We start from the raw sequence: 20,773 nt of genomic DNA on the forward strand, positions 1-20,773 counted from the left end.
CTTACTCGAGAGTCTCCAGTCTACAGTTTGGACTCTCCACAAGATCAGAGAGAAGCTCCACATCCATCAGGTAGTTGTAGCCCAGATCAAGCTCTCTCAGATGGGAGGGGTTGGACTTCAGAGCTGAGGCCAGAGAAGCACAGCTGATCTCTGACAAACTGCAGTCACTCAATCTGAATAAAGAATGAATGATGAAGATAAAAATCACTTTAGTCTAATCAGATGTGTTCAGGTTTTAAATGTGTAGCTCAATAGTACTATGTCCTAATCAATGAGCTCTTCCCTAAAATGAGTAGAGTGGCTTTGTCATTGTGTTATTGTGGATCATCATCATGTCAGCCTTCTAAAGACATCATCCAAATGTCACCACAACATTCATACACCTATTCATGTCAACACACATCAATAATATGCTGCTGATCTCTGTCTTCATCTATGTGTGTGTGCTGAAGGATCAATATCAATGATCAGACATTATTTGTGGAATACGTTGAAATTAACAGAAACCAGACAAATATTTCAACTTCATTAACTAAACTTGATCAGTTTAAAACCAATATTAGTTCAGAGGATCTTCTGTATCCAGATGTGACCATTTACCATAAATGATAAACATTAATTTACTTTAACAACTAACAGTGGACATTTTCTACAATTTCTTTAAGAAACACAAGTCTTTTGTGACTGCAGACTAAATTTAGTTCCAGAAACATGAAAATATGAAGAAGAGGACATTAACAACTTTATGGATGTAAGTTATGTTTGTACATAAATTAGGTTCAATTGTTGATTAAACATGTAAGATCTCTAATAGTAACAGAGAGTCAGTGAACTGACCTCAGAGTCTCCAGTCTACAGTGTGGACTCTCCAAAAAACCACACAAAGCTTTACTCCTTTATCCTGCAGCTTGTTAACACACAGCTGCAGCTCTCTCAGATGGGAGGGGTTGGACTTCAGAGCTGAGGCCAGAGAAGCACAGCTGATCTCTGACAAACTGCAGCTCCACAATCTGAATAAAGAATAAATTATGTAAGTTTAGAAGACAACGTTCCCGCTTGAAATCATTCAATGATTAATAATCTGTTCAGAGCTGAAGAAGGTTTAGAACGTAGAAGTTTAGAACATGTAAACTCCAAACACCTGAAGCCAACAGGATGCAGGTTAAAAACTATAAAATACAAAAAGTGAAACAGAGCCCTCATTAATATTAATGACAACGTGCTGCTACTTCAATGACTTCACCTCTTAAACTCTGAGAGCTCCACCAGTGGATCCATCTATACAAATTCATGTTGTGCAGCCAAACACAATTAAAAACCACAGAAATTGATTCAAGATTCAACTCAAGATCTCAAAGTTTCCAAAGATGCCAAATATGTCAGGATGGATTTTGGGGAAATGTGAACCAAAGATATATAAGATAAAACATCTATAATATATATTTTAGGAATAGTGGAGTCATAAAATCAAAGCATCTTCAGTTTAAACTATTCAGTCAGTATTAGCATCATATAGCTTCATACAAGTTATAGAAAAAGCAAATAGTGAATATATTTGTTATTTTCTGAAAGCTGAAATAGAGATTATTTATTTATTCTTCATAGTTATGTTTTTTTTATATATATATAATTTATTTTAACATGATGAAAGTCAAGTGTTGTGTTATATTAAGGTTTTAAATGTGTAGCTCAACATTGCTCTGCCACAGTCAATGGACTAAACCACTGAAGAAGAAAATGTACTTTAGCATTAAGATACTCAGTGTGGATCAGTATAATATCAGCCTTATGTCTGCAGTTTAGTGTCACCACAACTTTCACATCATATTAATCTCAGTACACAAGTTAAGAATGGTGTCTGACCTCAGAGTCTCCAGTCTACAGTGTGGACTCTCCAGAAAACCAGACAGCGGCTTCACTACTGAATCCTGCAGTTCGTTGTTACTCAGATCAAGCTCTCTCAGATGGGAGGGGTTGGACTTCAGAGCTGAGGCCAGAGAAGCACAGCTGATCTCTGACAACCTGCAGCTCAACAATCTGAATAAAGAATAAATGATGAAGATAAAAATCAGTTAATAATCCAATCAGATGTGTTCAGGTTTTAAATGTGTGGCTCAACATTACTATGTCCTGATCAATGAGCTTTTCCCTAAAATGAGTAGAGTGACTTTGTCATTGTGTTATTGTGGATCATCATGTCAGCCTTCTACAGACATCATCCAAATGTCACCACAACATTCATACACCTATTCATGTCAACAAACATCAATAAAATGCTGCTGATCTCAGTCAAGTCTGGAATTAGAGGATCAATATCAAATCAGACTTGTTGGACTTCATTATTTCATTTATTACATGGCCTTCTTCTTACAGTATCTGGTAGCTTAGTAGGTTTATGTAACTTACAGGAAAGGTCCACATTTGTTAAAGTGTGTCTTAAAACAGCAGCCACATATATACATATATGTACATTAAAAGAGTTATTGCTGGCAGTAATCATTCCTCCTGTGAAACGGTCCCTTCATAACACAACTACACTGTAAGAAATGACTTCATAAGTTCAACTGAAACTAATATGAAGATTCAGACATGTGAGTCCAACAAATCGAGTGGGTGTTTACTAGGGCTGGGACAATTCAACTAACTCCTGATTTGTTATGTATTGTGATTTTTAAGTATTGTGATTCTACAAGTGATTTGATTTTGCGATTTATTGTGATTTTTGTTAACTTTTTTAACACTAGACCATGGGAAAAAGTTGAATCGGACACTTCTAGGGAGTTTTACTTTGGAAAATATGTAAATTAATACAGTAAGAATGTTTGATTTTCAGCATGTATGTAGTCAGAGATGTCCTGAAGTCAAATATATCAGTCACTGTCACTGAATTATTCATTACATATTTTCCAGCAACCCAAAAATCAAAGAATAAAGACATTTCCTTCACAAATTAGTGGTATTTTTTTTTTTTTTTTTTTTTTAAGGGACATAATGGTGAACATAATCAATCAATCTTATTTCTATGAATGTAATTTGTATATACAGTTCCCTTTGTTAACACCTTATTTTGAAAACCGGACGTAGTGCCACGTGTATATTTCCTCTAACTTCTCCAAGGTGGTCTCTGGCTCTCCGTGACAGAGTTAGCATGCAGCTTTAGCCGTGATTTCTAATTCTGCTTTTCCTGCAATGTGTGAAACCCAAAGTCTTTCCATACTTTACTGTATGTGTAGTGTTTACCACCGCCGTTTTCTACTTTCTTGGTTTGGCTCGCTGCACAATAAAAGCGGTAACTTCCTTCTACCTCCACATAGACTTAAATGGAGCAAATATATTGATTCTGGCATTAAAAAAAATCTATTTCAAAATCGTAAAAACATAATTGCGATACATAGGTGAATCAATTTTTTTTCCCACCTCTAGTGTTAACCAAAGTTACAGATTGTTTAGTACCAAATTCCCTCTTTGTGTTACTAATCCTCCTCCAGCTCAACAAAGAAACTGTCAAACACAATATACTGACTGGATACATACTAAGGCTGGGCAATATATCGATATTATATCGATATCGTGATATGAGACGAGATATCATCTTAGATTTATGATATCGTAATATCATGATATGGCATAAGTCTTGTCTTTTCCTGGTTTTAAAGGCTACATTTCAATAAAGTGATGTAATTTTCTGAACTTACCAGCCTGTTCTAGCTGTTCTATTATTTGTCATTTAAACTTAGTCATGAGATCTACATTACTGATGATTATTTATCAAAAATCTCATTGTGTAAATATTTTGTGAAGGCACAAACGGTCAACCCTACAATATCATTGCAATATCGATATCGAAGTATTTGGTCAAAAATATTGTGATATTTGATTTTCTCCAAGTCAACCAGCCCTAATACATATAACTCAGACTGCTGAAGCCTCCAATTAGTTTACGATCAACTTTACAGTTCATTTTACACACAACAAGACTGTGGATTTTGTCCTCATCTTGTAACAGGTTATACAGGCATTGCTTCACAGACAGAAAGAATGATGACAGACATCAATAACTCTTTGAATGTACATATAAATATGTGAATATTGTATGGAGATAGACTTGAAAAAAATATGAACCTGCAAAGATGTTTCTGATGCAGAATATTTATTTGCTTTTTGATGCAATCGAATTGTCTGCGGCTTCAAATAATTAGACAGTGCTGACATGAAAACAGAGCACAGTTAGATCTGCTGTCAAAAAGAACGTTGGAATAACTTATAACCATAGAAACCTCTAATTCGATGGTGTCATTCATAATCATCACTTATGTGCCTTTAAGTTGGTGCAATACGTTTTTGTTGAAGAGTGCTGCACCTTTAGACATGTTCAAATAGAGAACTACAGGAATGAGTCCTAAAACCCAGAAATGAGTTAGCATTTTAGCACTTCCTGTTCCCTCGTCTGGAAGTCAATGTGTTTTTAGTTAAATGCCTGAAATAAGGTCTGTGGTTAAAGGTCCAGTGTGTAGGATCTGGCGGTATCTAGCAGTGACGTAAGGAGATTGCAACCAACTGAAGCCTCTCCCGTGTGCCATGTTGGAGAGCTACGGTGGCCGACGCGAAAACGCAAAAGTCCCTCTCTAGAGCCATCTGGAGCAGAGCCAGTTTATAGAGAGTGTGTGTACAAATAAGCTACAGTCAGTGGACTGACCTCAGAGTCTCCAGTCTACAGTTTGGACTCTCCAGTCCAGTAGACAGCAGCTTCAATCCTGAATCCTTAAGGTTGTAGTTGTTACTCAGGTCCAGCTCTCTCAGATAGGAGGGATTGGACTTCAGAGCTGAGGCCACAACTTCACAGTGAGTATCTAAGATCCGACAGTCAGAAAATCTGTCATGACACAAAAATGACAAAATATGTTATTATGAAAGAGGACAGTTTATATTTATTTCATGCATTTGATGACTAAACAGTTTGATATATACTTCTTTGATTAACATGTTGCTTTTCCCATCAGCATTCAGCTAATCTTATCTCACTGTTTGACATGAAACAATAATTCTCATCACTCTCTCTCAAACCTGCAGACTTTTAATATTTGTTTTTCTTTAATCTTGCAGATGAATAGAGGGGAAATGTAGTTACATTGAGGCTTCCATAATGTCCAGTCTGTCAGTGTGATCTGATCCCAGGTCTGTCTCCACAAAGTTAGCATGAGGCCTTCTTGATTAGAAAAGCATTTTTAAAACTCAGTGAATACGTCATATTATTACACGGCTGTGTTGAATACTCAATTCTGATTGATCAATCACGGCGTTCTGCGGTCTATAATTTCTCTATAACAGACCGTTGCTATGGGCTCAGCTCTGATGTCGGACTCTGGCGGACCGTTTTTGTGTCAAAATATTGATTTCTTGAAGGGACTGTTTGTAACTTTTTACACGTATAAATCTACCGGGTCGGGATGTGTGTGGCCTGAGTCTCTGCTCCTCTGCCTGCTTGCCTTCACTCACACACCGCACGCGTTCTCGCTGTCTCGCTCCACCTCTACACGTGCATGCGCGCTCACTCCACACTGCAGAAGAGTTAGTTTAGCTCTGAGAGTATCTAGTGAATGTACAGTGGACGTTTGTGCAGAAATAAATGCTGCAGCTCCTCCAGACCAACAGAGGTTTTCCGTGTCTTGTGAAGTGACGGGGCTCCGCAGCGGGAAACGTTATTGTCTCCGACCGGGTGCCGGTGTCTCCGTGCGGGCGCAGCTGGGAGACAATAACATTTCCCTTCCTGCTTCAGCCCCGGCACCGACCCGCTTTTCCTGCTTCACACCCGGAGGCTGAAGCAGGAAAAGCCAACACTAGGATCAGCAGTGATACATGGAGAGACCTCTGTCTGGTCAGCTAACATTACTGCCAAGCAGGTGAAATATAGAGTGATATTGTGGTTTTAGCTGATTTGTGTCGCTTCACTGTTTTGAGCGATCCTCGTTCATGTCTATTTAGAGCGAGCAAGCGTGAGCCCGACGCTGACTTTTGTTGACTTAACGGCCACAGGTGTCGCTGTTAACAAGCAATTCTGAAAGTTACAAACAGTACCTTTAAGTAAGTAGCCATGTCATAAGCGGGATAATGTACAGCTAGCGCGTCATTGTTGTGAAAGAATCCCCGACAGAGCGATGCTGCACCCCGATGCGATGACCGGCTCGCTGTACATTATCCCTTACATAATACAGTTGATAAAGTTGACCTCTCTTTGATAGCTACCTGCTGCTGTCAGGTTCACGTCCATAAATGGGAAAATTCAGTGACTGCTGTCAAACGGTAGAGAAATGAAACACATCGCGTAATAATTTTAGACCTATACATAATTAAACATTCATATAATTCTATATTTTGATGACTGCATGACGTTTTGTCATTAACATTCTTTTCTGAGCATCAAACATATTCAGCTCACAAACACAATTAATGAACCAATAAGGTTGCATTATTTTCAATATAATGTCATCAGAAAGATGTTATCAGTGTATCAGCATTAAAAACACAACATTGATCTTTGGTGTGTATAAGATCTCTTAAAAAGTCTGAATTCTACCATTCTGTTGTTATATATTCATTAGAACACTGTTATTGGTGGAATTGTTGCGTTTCCTTCTGTGAGTAATAGAATAAAAGGAAATACTTAAAAACAAGATTATTGAACACAACTTGAATTCATTAGCAATAAAATGCACCATTCCGATTCAACGTTGTTTTACAAAGACAATCTTTGTCTCGTGTCACCGGTTTTGCCGGTCCGGTCTGGTGTACGAGCTAAAACTGGTCTGATTTTATGCTAACCAGCGGAACCAAAATTTGTCATTATGACACGTTCTGGCAAATTAAAAAGTATCCTACATCAACAACTTGTTCCAACAGAGACACAGTGCTAAATCCAGCCTGTATGGCATTACTAATAAGCAATATGACAATGTGATTAATATTATGATATTATGTTGGTTTATAAACAGACTAACAGAGCCACTAGTGTCCGACAGGCCGTGAGCCGAGCCTGGCAACATGAAGGAGATCAAACTTTAGTAGAGGAGGGAGGGGGAAGAGGTTTATTTACTAGGAAGTTCATGTGTTTTTTGGGGTGACGAGACGAGACATGACAGAGCTGGTCTCAAAGAAAACTAAAACTGCGGCAATATGGCAACATTTGGATTTGAAGCCAACGAAAGAGATGAGCCCAAAAACACACGAGGTAAGGTGTAATGTGGTGCCGCTTCTTCTTCTTCTTTAGTGTTTATTGACGGTTGGCAAACCAGTTTAGAGGTGCACCTCTGCCACCAGGTGGACTGGAGTCGCTCCACTCTCATTCATGGGCTGTCTGCGGTGGCTGAGTCAAGTATGACACCTAGTGGTAAAATCCGGTATACCAGTCCGGTCCGGTGGCTTAATACCAAACCGGTTTGAAATATTTTACACTGGCACAACCCAAGCTAATGCTAATGTTAAAACTTTAGATTGATGTTGTTGTGCAACTGACATTACTGAATCATTTCACTGACTTGATGAATATTCTCCACTTGTGCTACCAAATCACTGTTAGCATAGCATTCAACATTACCCCATAATTGTCACTTGTGGCCAAAGTGGCTGCTTCAGCTAAAGTTACATACTCAATCAATAATAATAATAAGAAGAAGAAGAACAATAGTAATAAGAATAATCCATCTATACAGCACTTTTCAAAAACAACTTTACAAAGTGCTTCAAAGACATAAAAACAAAATATATACAGAGCAGTTACAAAATAGAATAAATACAGTGGAAATCAGAGTGGAGGCAACAGAAATGAGTTTGTTTTTTTTGGTCCAGGTACTTCAAAGGTGCAACATGTAAGATCTGGCCAGAGTTTTAGTTTAAAAAAAAAAAAAAATTAACATCATTATCAAAAGAATATGAAGCGGTAACAGTTTTGACGTTATGCTAAATACAACAATGTATTGTGCTGCAGAGATATCTACTGCCAACCAGCGAGGTCCGGCCCTGACTTTCTTGTAGTACTAGCCTACTTGCACCTCAAGAGGAGATTAGTCTGCCCTCAGTCCAACATGAGAGGACCAAGAAGTAGAGACGCACCGAGGGCTCGTCAATAATACATCCAGGGTCTGTGTGAGTTTTGATAGTTTGTTTATCTAACTATAAAACAAGGAATCTCTGTCTGTGTGTCCTTCGCATATCTTGAGAACCGCTCATCCAATAGTGTTGCACGGTATACCGATACTAGAAATGTATTGCGATACCCAGTTTTATTAGTACCAATACTTTAAGACTGACAGTGTTTTAAAATGAGCTGTGAGTTGTGTTGAAGAGCGACCACGGGGCCGTGTGTGTGTGTGCAGCGCTCTGCCTTAGAGGACGCCATCAGGATTGGCATCCAACTGGAGCAGGAAGTTATAACTTTGATGCTGGTGGAGCAAGCTGTCAAAAAATAAACTGTAGTGATAACCAGAAGGACGGAGCAATTTTGACGCACGTTCAATATAATTAAACTTTGAATAAACAAGCGACCAGCACTCTGTGCAGCAGCGGGGGCGTGGCTTCAGGGCTCTGCAGACTGAGTGCAGCATGTCATCCACAGCGGGCAGACCGCGGCTCATTGACAGCAGTTCACTTTACAACCAAACTCTTCTATTGTATTTCACCGGTGTGACCGTGAGTAAGCTGTGACCTGTGTGTGTTTTTCCCCCGTGAGTAAGACGGTATTTCCCCGGTGTCAGACTTGATACTAACAAATAACACTAATAACATTACCTCCAGGAAAATACCTCCGATAATTAAATCCATGCTCTACTTTATAACCGTGGTGGTTATGTCAAAGCAAGCAACTAATACACCTATTTGGAAATTACCTCTGCTAAGTGTATTTCACCGATGTTTCTGACTGTCAGTAACAGCTACCGGGGTCTGTTTTTTCCTGTGAAACAGAGTGTATTTCACCGGTGTTCCTAACCGTGAGTGGCCGTGACTCGGGTGTGTGATGCAACTATGTCATGGCAGGTGTATTGCTCAGGACCCAAGGAGGCACAATGACGAGTGTGAAGTTTGTACGAGCAGTTCTTGAGAAAGCTGCAAGCATTCGTCCCGTTCTAAACAGACATGCTCTGAACGGACACTGCACTGTGTGGATTAAATTAGAAGAAGCAGAAATGAGAAATCGACTTGCAGCCCCGCCTCGTCCTCCTCGCCACCGGGAGACTGCTTCACCGGGAGTAGAGTGTGCGGCAGCTCCAGACTCCCCGCCGGATCAGCAAATGTTCTGTTGCTGCCGTTACACCAGTTAGACCCAGCGCTCCACCAGCAAGCTGGTCTTTTGTTTTTTTCATTTGTTTTACCAGGTTCACATGTCGTCTCCATCACCCAAAAAGATAAATAAGAAAAAACTGTAAAATGTAACAATTATTAGAAATAAATAGAATAAGTGTGTCCATTAACTTGACAGCTTGAAACACAGCATTTGAAACAGCTCAAGAACATCTGTGACAAAATACAACTGACATATTTATATAATAAACACGTGGAACACTTTTAAGTATATTATATATTAAGAATAATTTTATTGTGTGTATATTTGAAGAACTAAACTACTAATCAACACTGATCTATAAAGTTAATCACATCTGGACTTACAGAGCTTTTCTGCAGTTCCTCACAGCTGGAATCAGTCTCCATCGTCCCTCATGTGTTGTGTTGTACTTCTTCAGGTCCAACTCATCCAGAACCTCCTCTGACATCTGCAGCATGTAGGCCAGAGCTGAGCAGTGGATCACAAAGAGTTGCTTCTCTGATCTGTTCTCTGACTTCAGGAACTTTTGGATCTCCTCTTGTATTGAGTGGTCGTTCATCTCCGTCAGACAGTGGAAGATGTTGATGTTTCTGTCAGGAGAGATATCATCTTTGTTCATCTCCTTCAGGTTTTTGATGGCTCTCTGGATGCTTCCTGAACTGCTCTTTGTCCGACCCAGCAGACCTCCTAAGAGCCTCTGGTTGGACTTCAGAGAGAGGCCATGAAGGAAGCGAACAAACAGGTCCAGGTGGCCATTTTTACTTTCAAGGGATTTCTCCATGGCTCTCTTCAGGAAGACATCCAGTGATAGGCCACGACTAGCATTGTTTCCAAAATACTTAGAGATGTTCTTGAGAGAAGATTTTGGGTTTGACTCTCTATGCTTGAAGTGTTCTCCCAGGAAGGCCTCCAGTACCTCTGTGTTCCTGTTTGTGTAACAGTGGAACATGTAGACTGCAGCCAGAAACTCCTGAATGCTCAGATGAACAAAGCAGTAGACTGTTTTCTGGAAGATCACACACTCTCTTTTGAAGATCTCTGTACAAACTCCTGAGTACACCGAGGCCTCTGTGACATCAAGACCACACCGCTACAGGTCTTCTTGGTAGAACATGATGTCGCCCTTCTCCAGCTGTTCAAACGCCAGCCTCCCCAGCTTCAGAAGAACTTCCCTGTCAGCCTTCGTCAGCTTCTGTGGACTTGTCTCACGTCCCTCACCATACTTCTGCTTCTTCCTCTTTGTCTGAACCAACAGGAAGTGTGAGTACATGTCAGTCAGGGTCTTGGGCAGCTGTCCTCTCTGGTCTGTAGTCAACATGTGGTCCAGAACTGTAGCAGTGATCCAGCAGAAGACTGGGATTAGACACATGATGTGGAGGCTCCTGGATGTCTTGATGTGTGAGATGATTCTGCTGGACAGCTCTTCATCACTGACTCTCCTCCTGAAGTACTCCTCCTTCTGGGCGTCAGTGAAGCCTCGTACTTCTGTTACCCTGTCAACACATGCAGGAGGGATCTGATTGGCTGCTGCAGGTCGGGAAGTTATCCAGACGAGAGCTGAGGGAAGCAGATTCCCCTGGATGAGGTTTGTCAACAGCACGTTGAATGATGACTTCTGGGTGACATCAGACACAACCTCGTTGTTGTGGAAATCCAGTGAAAGTCTGCTTTCATCCAGGCCGTCAAAGATGAACAGAACTTTACAGACAGCGAGCTTCTCTGCTGTGACCTTCTATAATGTTGGATGGAAAACATGGAGCAGCATGAGAAGACTGTACTGCTCATCTCTGATCAAGTTCAGCTCCCTGAACGAAAGCAGAATCACCAGACTGACATCTTGGTTTTCCAAGCCCTCTGCCCAGTCCAGAGTGAACTTCTGCACTGAGAAGGTTTTTCCAACGCCAGCAACGCCGTTCGTCAGAACGACTCTGATGTGTCCCTGTTGGTCAGGTAAGGCTTTAAAGATGTCCTGGCACTTGATCGGAGTGTCATGGAGGGTCTTCTTCTTGGAAGCTGTCTCAAGCTGCCTCACCTCATGTTGGGTATTAACGTCTTCACTCTGTCCCTCTGTGATGTAGAGCTCAGTGTAGATCCTGTTGAGAAGGGTTCCACTTCCTGTTTCATCAGTTCCTTCTGTCACACATTCTCATCTTCAGACTGATCTTATGTTCATCTACAACCTCCTGCAGACCACTATCTGCTGAAAGAGAGAGACAAGTTTAAGACAAAACAAAGAAACGTATTATTTTCATTTCCAATATGAAAATAATCATTATAAGAAAATATGAAGAAGTAAAGGTTATAAAGTCATCATCCCTTATTGAAGTCAAAACTAACATCGAAGTGATATTTATATTTATTTTTAATAGTTTTTCAACAAGTCGCTCTGCAGGACAAGACGTATGTTTGTAAGGGTTCACACACTTTTTCAGCATGCGAGCTACTTATAAAATGACCAAGTCAAAATGATCTACCTACTATAAAAATGCAAAACATATATTTATTTATAAATATATTGAGTATTCTTTATATGTACAATATATGTTGGTGTACCTTGCATAACTGCATGAACCCATATTGTACAATATAACTGTACATTTTTTGTCATTACCTTACTCTGATGACTTGCACTGAATGGAATCAGCCAGGGATGCATAGTCCGGACAGTAGCTGCTGATAGCCAGCCTCAAGCACACTTCCAAATGATCATCAGTCAAGGTGGAACGGCATTTGGACTTAATAATCTTCATGTGGGAAAAAGCTGACTCGCATAAATAAGTGGAGCCGAATAATGCAGTCAAGGAGGTAGCACATTTCCTCATGTTGAGGTACTTTTCCTCTGTGAGTAAGTTCCAGAACTGTCCATGAGCCCTGGACTTAAGCTGAATGTCAGCTTGTAGTGTCAAAATCTCATCCTCCACTCCAGCTGAGTTCAGGTGAAACAGTGTTGCAATTTGTTGGCTGACGTCTATTTTAAAAAAAAAAAAAAAAAAAAAAATTTAATTATTATTTTTTTATTTTATTTTATTTTTTAATGCCATGCGATCTACCCACACTACCTTTGCGATCGACCGGTAGATCGCGATCGACGTATTGGGCACCCCTGCTGTAAAGCAACAACATCACTGTTCTGGTAGAACAGTGATGTTGTTGCTTTACAGAGATTAATAGTTCTCCATCTACATCTATGCAGATGGAGAACAAACATCATTCTGATTGGTTAATGCAAAGATGGAGTGCTATCATAAAAACAAACATTTTCTCTCAAAGGAGAACAAAGTACAAGTGATACAGAGCAGATAGTATCTATGGTGGAGAAGATCTTAAACAGTTGTCACAACAATAGTCAGTGTATTAAAACAACAAGTCCTGTTTCCAGACATGAAGACATCAGCAGACCGATCTACAGTCTTACTTTGTACAGTGCTGGTCTGACTGGCTGTCTGCAGTCCAGGTCTTGTTCTGGATCTGGACATCAGCTCCTCCACAGAAGCATGACTCCTCTTCTTCTCTCTGTGGAGACATTACTTTATTACTAAAATCATTTGTTGATTGTTGGTGAAAAATATCCAGACTTGGCCGATAATGTCTAGAAGCTCAGATGGTCACAGAGAAGAGTTAAAGTGTTGGTACTTTTCTGTTTGAATTCAGCATTCAGTCTTTATTTTAACTCTCCTGCTTTAATAAACAAGAATTAGCTTCTTTTCCTGTCTGACTGTCTTATTAAACATTTAGTGATCTGACTGAACTTTGTTTATTAAAGGGGAACAACGGACATTTTTAAAACATTGATATTATTGTATTCTAATAAGGAACACCAGGGCACCAGTGTTACATGCTGTGAGTCTTAGACTGCTGGTCTATCGCAATATTCAGACCAATTGTAACCTCAGTTCAAACCTAACTAACTCAAGCTAAGCTGCCCAAAGTGACTGTGAATCAGTAAAGGACATAATCAGCTCTATTTGGCCACTTTTAAAACATTGATATTATTCTGGAGGCTATATAACATGATGGAAAAAAAACTGCAACTTGCTCATGGACACGCATATTGCGAGGGCAGTAAAGTAATAAAATGTTGGATTAACACTCACCCTGCCTCAGTCTACAGTTTTCCTACTTCTGCTCTGTTATTCATTTAGAGGAAATCTGTGACCTTAGAGTTTATCTATGGGGCGTGTGTGTGTGTCTTGCTCACACAAATTAGCTTTTTAACACGGTGTGTTTATGAGAATCTCTTTTGGCTTGAACAGGTTGAATTAAAATGAGATTCGGTCAAATGTTATCTCATTTTATGTCTAAATCAATTTGGTTAAAAACTAATGTGCTTTTTTTGTAATATTTCTGTTTTGTTTTTTTCAGACTTATATGACAAAGATTCTTCTCAACATCTGAAAGAAAAACTATTGTCTGTTGCGTAATAAAAAGTAATTTAAGCCATTTTCCTGAGTTGCAACTCTTTTTCATAATCCAAACATAGATGGTAACCAGAAATGACACTTCTTCTTGCTCAATTAGTACAACATGAAGCTGCATTTTGAGGAATATCAATCTTTTAGCAGAACATTTTTTCTTCATCCTCAATGTATCATCGTCCACCAGGTCAGCTTACAGTAAAAACAGTCTCTTACTTTGTGTCTGAGGGTCCAGGTTCATTACTGAAGTTCAGAGGAAAACGTTTGGACTGGTCACTCTTCATAGACAGACAGCTGGGTACTGGAGACTCTCCTCTCTGTCTGTATTGAACTCTGCAAACACCAAGATGATTTTATTCATATCACATGAATCCTTGATAATTCTCTGATGTCAAAGCTAATTATCTAATTAGCTCTAAACACACAAACTGCTGCTACTCTCGAAAATAACGAGGTTTAAAAGTTTGTAGCCGTCCTATTTGATTACATTACAGCTTTTCTAGGTGACTGACAGCTGTCACAGATACTAAGATGCTGAAAATGAGTCATGTAAATGAGTTAGTAGCAGCTCTTACTTTGTGTCTGAGGGTCCAGGTTCTTTACTGAAGTTCAGAGGAAAACGTTTGGACTGGTCACTCTTCACAGACAGACAGCTGAGTACTGGAGACTCTGCTCTAGTTCTGTACTGAACTCTGCAAACACCAAGATGATTTTATTCATATCACATGAATCCTTGATAAATTCTCTTTTTTAGGTCATTAAGGTAGCTCTAAACACACAAACTACTGCTACTGTCAACAATAAGGAGGTTTAAAAGTTTGTACTCGTTTTCTTAGATTAGATTAAATCTTCTCTAGTTGACTGACAGCTGTCACAGATACTAAGAGCAAGAGTTGATTTGACAAAGTCTGTTAAATTTTAGTTGGCAAATACATTTGTGTAGAAATCTGAATATAGCAGCTCTCTTTCTTTGTGTCTGAGGGTCCAGGTTCATTACTGAAGTGTAGAGGAATATCTTTTGATATCGCTAAACCAAGCCCCCAGGAAGAGCGCTGGGATTTGAAGCAATTTTTCGTAGTAGATAAAAGGAGCGTTTCAGACAGAGGGTGAATACAGGTATATTCAGGCAGACGGTATGAGAAATAATGTAGCATTGGCAGGGTCTCAAGAACATGGCAGCTGTGAACACTGCTTCCACCACCCGCAAGCCCATTCAGGTTGCAGGCAGCAATCCAGCATCTCTCCCTAACGACCTCAACTCCTTCTACACCAGATTTGAAACAGAAAACAGCACCCAGCTAGATGCAACCATCTCCACATTCAAACCTGGTGACTCTGCCCTCATCATAAACACAGAGGATGTGGTGAGAGCCCTAAAGAAGACCAAAGTCAACACAGCACCTGGGCCAGATAACATCTGTGGCCGTACCCTGTGGCACTGTGCTGAGCAGCTGGGGAGCGTGTTCCAGCTCCTGTTTCAGAGCTCCGTGGTCAGCAGCATAGTCCCCCAACTGTGGAAAAACTCCACAGTTATTCCGATACCAAAGAAGGGCACCACCAACGTCCTGAATGACCTCAGGCCTGTGGCTCTCACCTCTCTTGTGATGAAGGCTATGGAGAGGGTCATAAAAAATCACATCATCGAGGCAACAGACTCACAGATGGACCCACTCCAGTTTGCATATCGCACAGGCAAAGGGGTGGACGACGCAAAAGCATTCATCATAGACACCATCCACAAGCATCTGGAATCCCCCAACACTACAGCCAGACTCCTGTTTGCAGACTTCTCCTCGGCATTTAACACTCTGCAGCCACACATTCTTGCTGAGAAACTCACCACCCACTTTCATTTAGATGACCGACTAATCCTGTGGATAATAGACTTTCTCACCAACAGGTCACAGAGAGTGCTGGTCAACAACACCTTCTCCGACATCTCACACACTTCAACTGGTTCCCCGCAGGGCTGTGTCCTCTCACCTCTGCTCTTCATCCTCTACACTGATGACTGCAGGTCCGACCAGCCAAACTGCCACATGGTCAAGTTCGCAGATGACACAGTCCTCCTATCTCTGCTTTCAGGCCCCTCACATCACCACAGCTCAGCTCTTAATGAGTTTGTGGAGTGGTGTGACAACTCCTGTCTGGAACTGAATGTGAACAAGACCAAGGAGATGGTAGTGACGTTCTCCAACAAGCAGAGAGATCTGGCTGCGGCAGTCACCACTACCATCCATGGGAAGCCTGTAGAGACTGTTGTGGAATATAAGTACCTGGGCACAATCTTTGACAACCTGCTGAAATTTTCCTCCAACACAAAGGAGATCCTCAGGAAATGCCAGCAGCGACAATATCTCCTGAGGAAGCTCAACTCTTTTGGGGTCAGCAAGGACATCCTGACAACCTTCTACTACTCCTTCATTGAGAGCATCATGACTTTCTCCATCACCTGCTGGTTCTACTCCATTAGCCTTCAGAATAGAAACCGCCTGCAGAGCACAGTCAAAGTCTGCTCCAAAATTATTGGACTTCCTCTTAGAGCTCTCTCCACCCTATGCGAGCAGCAGATGCTAAGGTCAGCTGGCAGGATCTTACAGGACCCCTCACACGTCCTGTTCCCTGCATTTGAGTGGCTCCCCTCAGGACGCTGGCTTCGCTGCCAAGGCTGCAGGACACAGAGGAGAAGGGCAACATTTGTCCCCAAGGCTGTCCTGTTCCTCAACTCCCAACCATCCCTGTCCCTCTACTCACCCAACTAATACACATACACACACACAGACTTGCACACTTGCACATGGCTTTGGCCCTGGACTGTTTTTCATTCATCTGTTTTTTGTTTTGCTTTTTACATCCATATGTACCGTATACTGTGTATACTGCACTACTTGCACTATTTTTAAGTATTTACTGGTATTAGTATTATATTAGTATCACTTTTGTTTTAACTTAAAGACGTTTCAAATTTCCTGTTTGTGTTGTTAATTGTAATACTCTACGAGCCTCTACAATTGCCCCTCGGGGACAAATAAAGTGATTTGAATTGAATTGAATTGAATAGGGTGGATCCCCTGAACGTTTAACCAGCACAACATATTTGCAAGGTCCTGCCAGTAAGCTGTTTGTGACTGGGGGGATAGATGGGCTGGTACCACAGGAACATGTCAGAGTCTTGTAACCACCAGTGTGTCCTTGTGTGTGGAAGAGGAGCTGAGCCTCGCTCTCGATGAAACACCAACACACAGAGAGCAGAGGACAGAAGCAGCGAGCCCGTAAAGGACACCAAAACACAGCAGCATAGTTTTTTTTTCTGTTCAGTTGGCTCAGACACTGTGAAGGAATGCTTATAATGGCAGAGAAAACCCAGATTTTTATCACTTGGCAAATTCCACGATATTCCACATTTTACAGTTGATTCCATTTTTATTATCAAATTCAAATCACAGGGTCCTACAGAATTTGTTATTTACATGTTAGCAGAAACCCCTTTGTTCACGTTTGTTTATGTGCTAAAAGTGTGATTAAGGGTTCTCTCACACCTGTAGTTGGGTTCATTTGGTCCGGACCAAGTGAAAAAAATGATACATTGTTGTAGTTCTGGTCCGGTTCCTGTTCACACTGACTTTTTACAAACCAACCAGAGGAGTAAACAGGAAGTTCTGCAGACTGACAGGGAACTGATTGTCATCCTGCATCATCAGCACCCTCATGGGGAAATCTAATTCTGGTGACTGACAGAAGTTTATGCAGCACTTTAATGCTTCTGATGTGTATATTTATGTTCTTTGATTAATAAATACTAATAATAAACATTATTAGTATTATTAGACTGCAAATCAGCCACATGTTATGATGAATAATAGTATAGACAGGACTGTACAAAAACCCCTTTGCACGCTTTCAGATGATTGGTGCGAATACATAGTGCGAACGTCGGGGAGCGCACGGACACGTGCTTGGGGCGTATTACTGTGGGATCGCTGTCACACTTTCTTTAATGGAGTTCATGATCTGACAAAGTACACAGAGTCAGACACTAGCACAGCAGTTTTAACAGCTGACGTGCTTCTATACATGACCTTAAATACAGATCAATAAGATCACTTCCTGAACAGATTTCACCATCAGCAGATGGATTTATTAGTAGTTTAGCTATATAAATCATGCTGAAATCACATATCTGCTGGTGGTTGGTTCGCTTGCTTTCACAGCAGAAACGAAACACACCAGAGTTCACTTGGAAGCGGACCGAGACACAACTTTTAATGTGGAACACAGTTCGGTTGTTTGGGCTTCACCAGAGTTTGAATGAGCTTCTGATGGCTGTTTAACACGGTGTGTTTATGATAATCTCTTTTGGCTTGACGAGGTTGAATTAAAATGAGTTTTGGTCAAATGTTATATAATTTTTACGTTTAAATCAATTTGGTTAAATACGAATGTGCTTTTTCTGTAATATTTGTGGGAATTTTTTAGACTTATATGACTAAGATTCTTCTCAACAAAGAAAATAAATAATAAAAAATAATTTAAGCTATTTTCCTAAGTTTCAACTCTATTTCATAATCCAAACATAGCTGGTATTCAGAAATGACACTTCTTCTTGCTCAGTTAGTACAACATGAAGCTGCATTTTGAGGAATATAAATCTTTTAGCAGAACTTTTTGTCTTCATCCTCAATGCATCATCATCCACCAGGTCAGCTTACAGTAAAAACAGTCTCTTACTTTGACTCTGAGGGTCGAGGTTCATCACTGAAGTTCGGAGGACAACCTTTGGACCCGTCACTCTTCAGACAGCCAGAGACTAGAGACTCTGCTCTGTCCTCCTCTTCCTCCACACAATCACTCATCTTCTGATCTGAAGTCAGTCTGAGAGGTAAAACAGGTACACTGACTGTGAACATTTAAAGGAAACAAGTTTGTTCAAGAGTCACAGGCAAGACTGAGAGAGGAGGAAGTGCACACAGTATACAGTATAATAAAACCACCCAACATCCACCTGGTCAGTTCTCTTTAAATCTCTGCTTGTTTTCTTGGGTTACGGCAGGTTTAATGAGTATTATTCAGCCAGTCATGACTTTGTGTTCACAGATGAATCAAACTGTTGAGTTCATTCTAACATTTCTCTCCTCTACAGTCCACAGGGACAAAACTGACTCAGAGACTCTAAATGGAGTCATTGAACACTTTAAGAGTCAGGCTTCCCTTCCTGTTCATGTACCTGGATCACCTGCTAAGTGTTGCTCCTCCCCTCTCTATTTACAGGAAGTCAGGTGAGTTCATCTGAGTGTGTGTGTGTGTTTGTGTGTGTGTGTGTGTGTGTGTGTGTGTGTGTGTGTGCGTGCGTGCGTGCGCGCGCGCGTGCGTGCGTGCGTGCGTCAAGTTCAAGCATAGTTCAACTTTATTGTCAATTGTTCCACATAAAAAGTACACGGCTAAAACAAAATGATGTTGCTTGCGGACCAGGGTGCTACCACAGACATACAAAAACATAGTCACAAACATAGAACGTAACACAGTGAACAAAGTGCAATAGTACAGCAGAATAAAAAGTGGATGAGAGGATGATTGACGGAGTAAAAGCAGTATAAAAGCAATCAGGTCTTTAAAAGTACTACATATAAAAACCCAATGACTGCGTGCGTGTGTGTGTGTGTGTGTGTGTGTGTGTGTGTGTGTGTGTGTGTGTGTGCGTGCGTGCGTGCGTGCGTGCGTGCGTGCGTGCGTGCGTGCGTGCGTGCGTGTGTGTGTGTGTGTGTGTTTGGCCTTTAAATCTCAAATACTGTTGCTCCTCTCATGTCCTCTCAAATGTCAAATGGCTCTGTGAAAAGTTAAAGGTCCCATATCGTGCTCATTTTCAGGTTCATACTTGTATTTTGTGTTTCTCCTAGAACATGTTTACATGCTGCAATGTTAAAAAAAAAACTTTATTTTCCTCATACTGTCTGCCTGAATATACCTGTATTTATCCTCTGTCTGAAACGCTCCGTTTTAGTGCATTTCAGCGGAATTGTGTTGCTAGGCAACAGCTTGGGTCCATGTTCACTTCCTGTCAGCTGATGTTATTTACATACACTGCAGCAGGAAATAAACTGGGCCACATTTTAAATGTTTACGTTTAAAACCGTGTAATGGTCTAAATATTGTATATTTGTGACATCACAAATGGACAGAAATCCTAACGGCTTGTTTCAAACGAACAATTTCTGATTACGGGCTGTGTGTGTTTCTCCATATATTGAGTGTTTTGATAGTTTAACAGTATTTATAAAGCACTTAAACCTGCTTTATAATATAAAAGACATGAAAATCTCACTTTTTACAATATGGGACCTTTAAAACAAGCTCACTCTAAATCAGCTATAACTCTGACCTGACCTTGCATTGCAAAATACTGTAGGTATACTTTTAGTAGTTTGGATAATGAAAAACTTCAGCTTAAAGGTTGTCTTTTAGCTGAAAACTGTCCATCTAACAGCAGAGGGCGCTGTAAGACATGCAGGGAGATGAGAGGAGGTTTCTCCTCGGGCGGGGTCGGAATCTGTCTGTAGACTTCTATCCACTCAGAGTCTTCTGAAAGGAAGCTAAAGGCAAATGTGAGCCGCTTTGCATGTTTACTGCCTGTGTTCATAGGGCCCTCAACAGTTCTAAGTCCAGTGTTATATTGATGCTACCAGGAAAGAGGAGGTGTTATGTCACTGAGCACCCATGTAGTCCTGTTTTCTCTCTGACAGCTGTGAAAACACAGCTGGAGGTTTTGAATGTTGCTGGATTGGCTCATCAGCAACATTAACACAGATTAATGATTTAGTTCTGCAAACATTGTGAAACAGTGAAAAAAGAGAGGTCTGGAACATGGTAGTTCATTGCCTTCTACTAAACCCATGGATGTATTAAGAGAACTGGATACAGCGTTGGAGGCTCCCGTTCATTCCTATGAAAGTTGCTCAGAGTCGTGTGAAGCCTAAATGGCTCGACTTCCGTCTGGAAAAGTACCCGAATCTTGTCGGATCTTGGGCACATGAAACCTGCGCAGCGCTCG

General features: G+C 40.7%; 1 pseudogene; it reads right to left on the reverse strand.

The window, feature by feature from the left end:
- Window positions 1–18,609, reverse strand: LOC141760299 (NACHT, LRR and PYD domains-containing protein 12-like; annotated as a pseudogene).
- Between the last annotated feature and the right edge of the window lie 2,164 nt (window positions 18,610–20,773).

Source organism: Sebastes fasciatus, chromosome 2 (assembly GCF_043250625.1).
Source record: "Sebastes fasciatus isolate fSebFas1 chromosome 2, fSebFas1.pri, whole genome shotgun sequence".
Lineage (NCBI taxonomy): Eukaryota > Metazoa > Chordata > Actinopteri > Perciformes > Sebastidae > Sebastes > Sebastes fasciatus.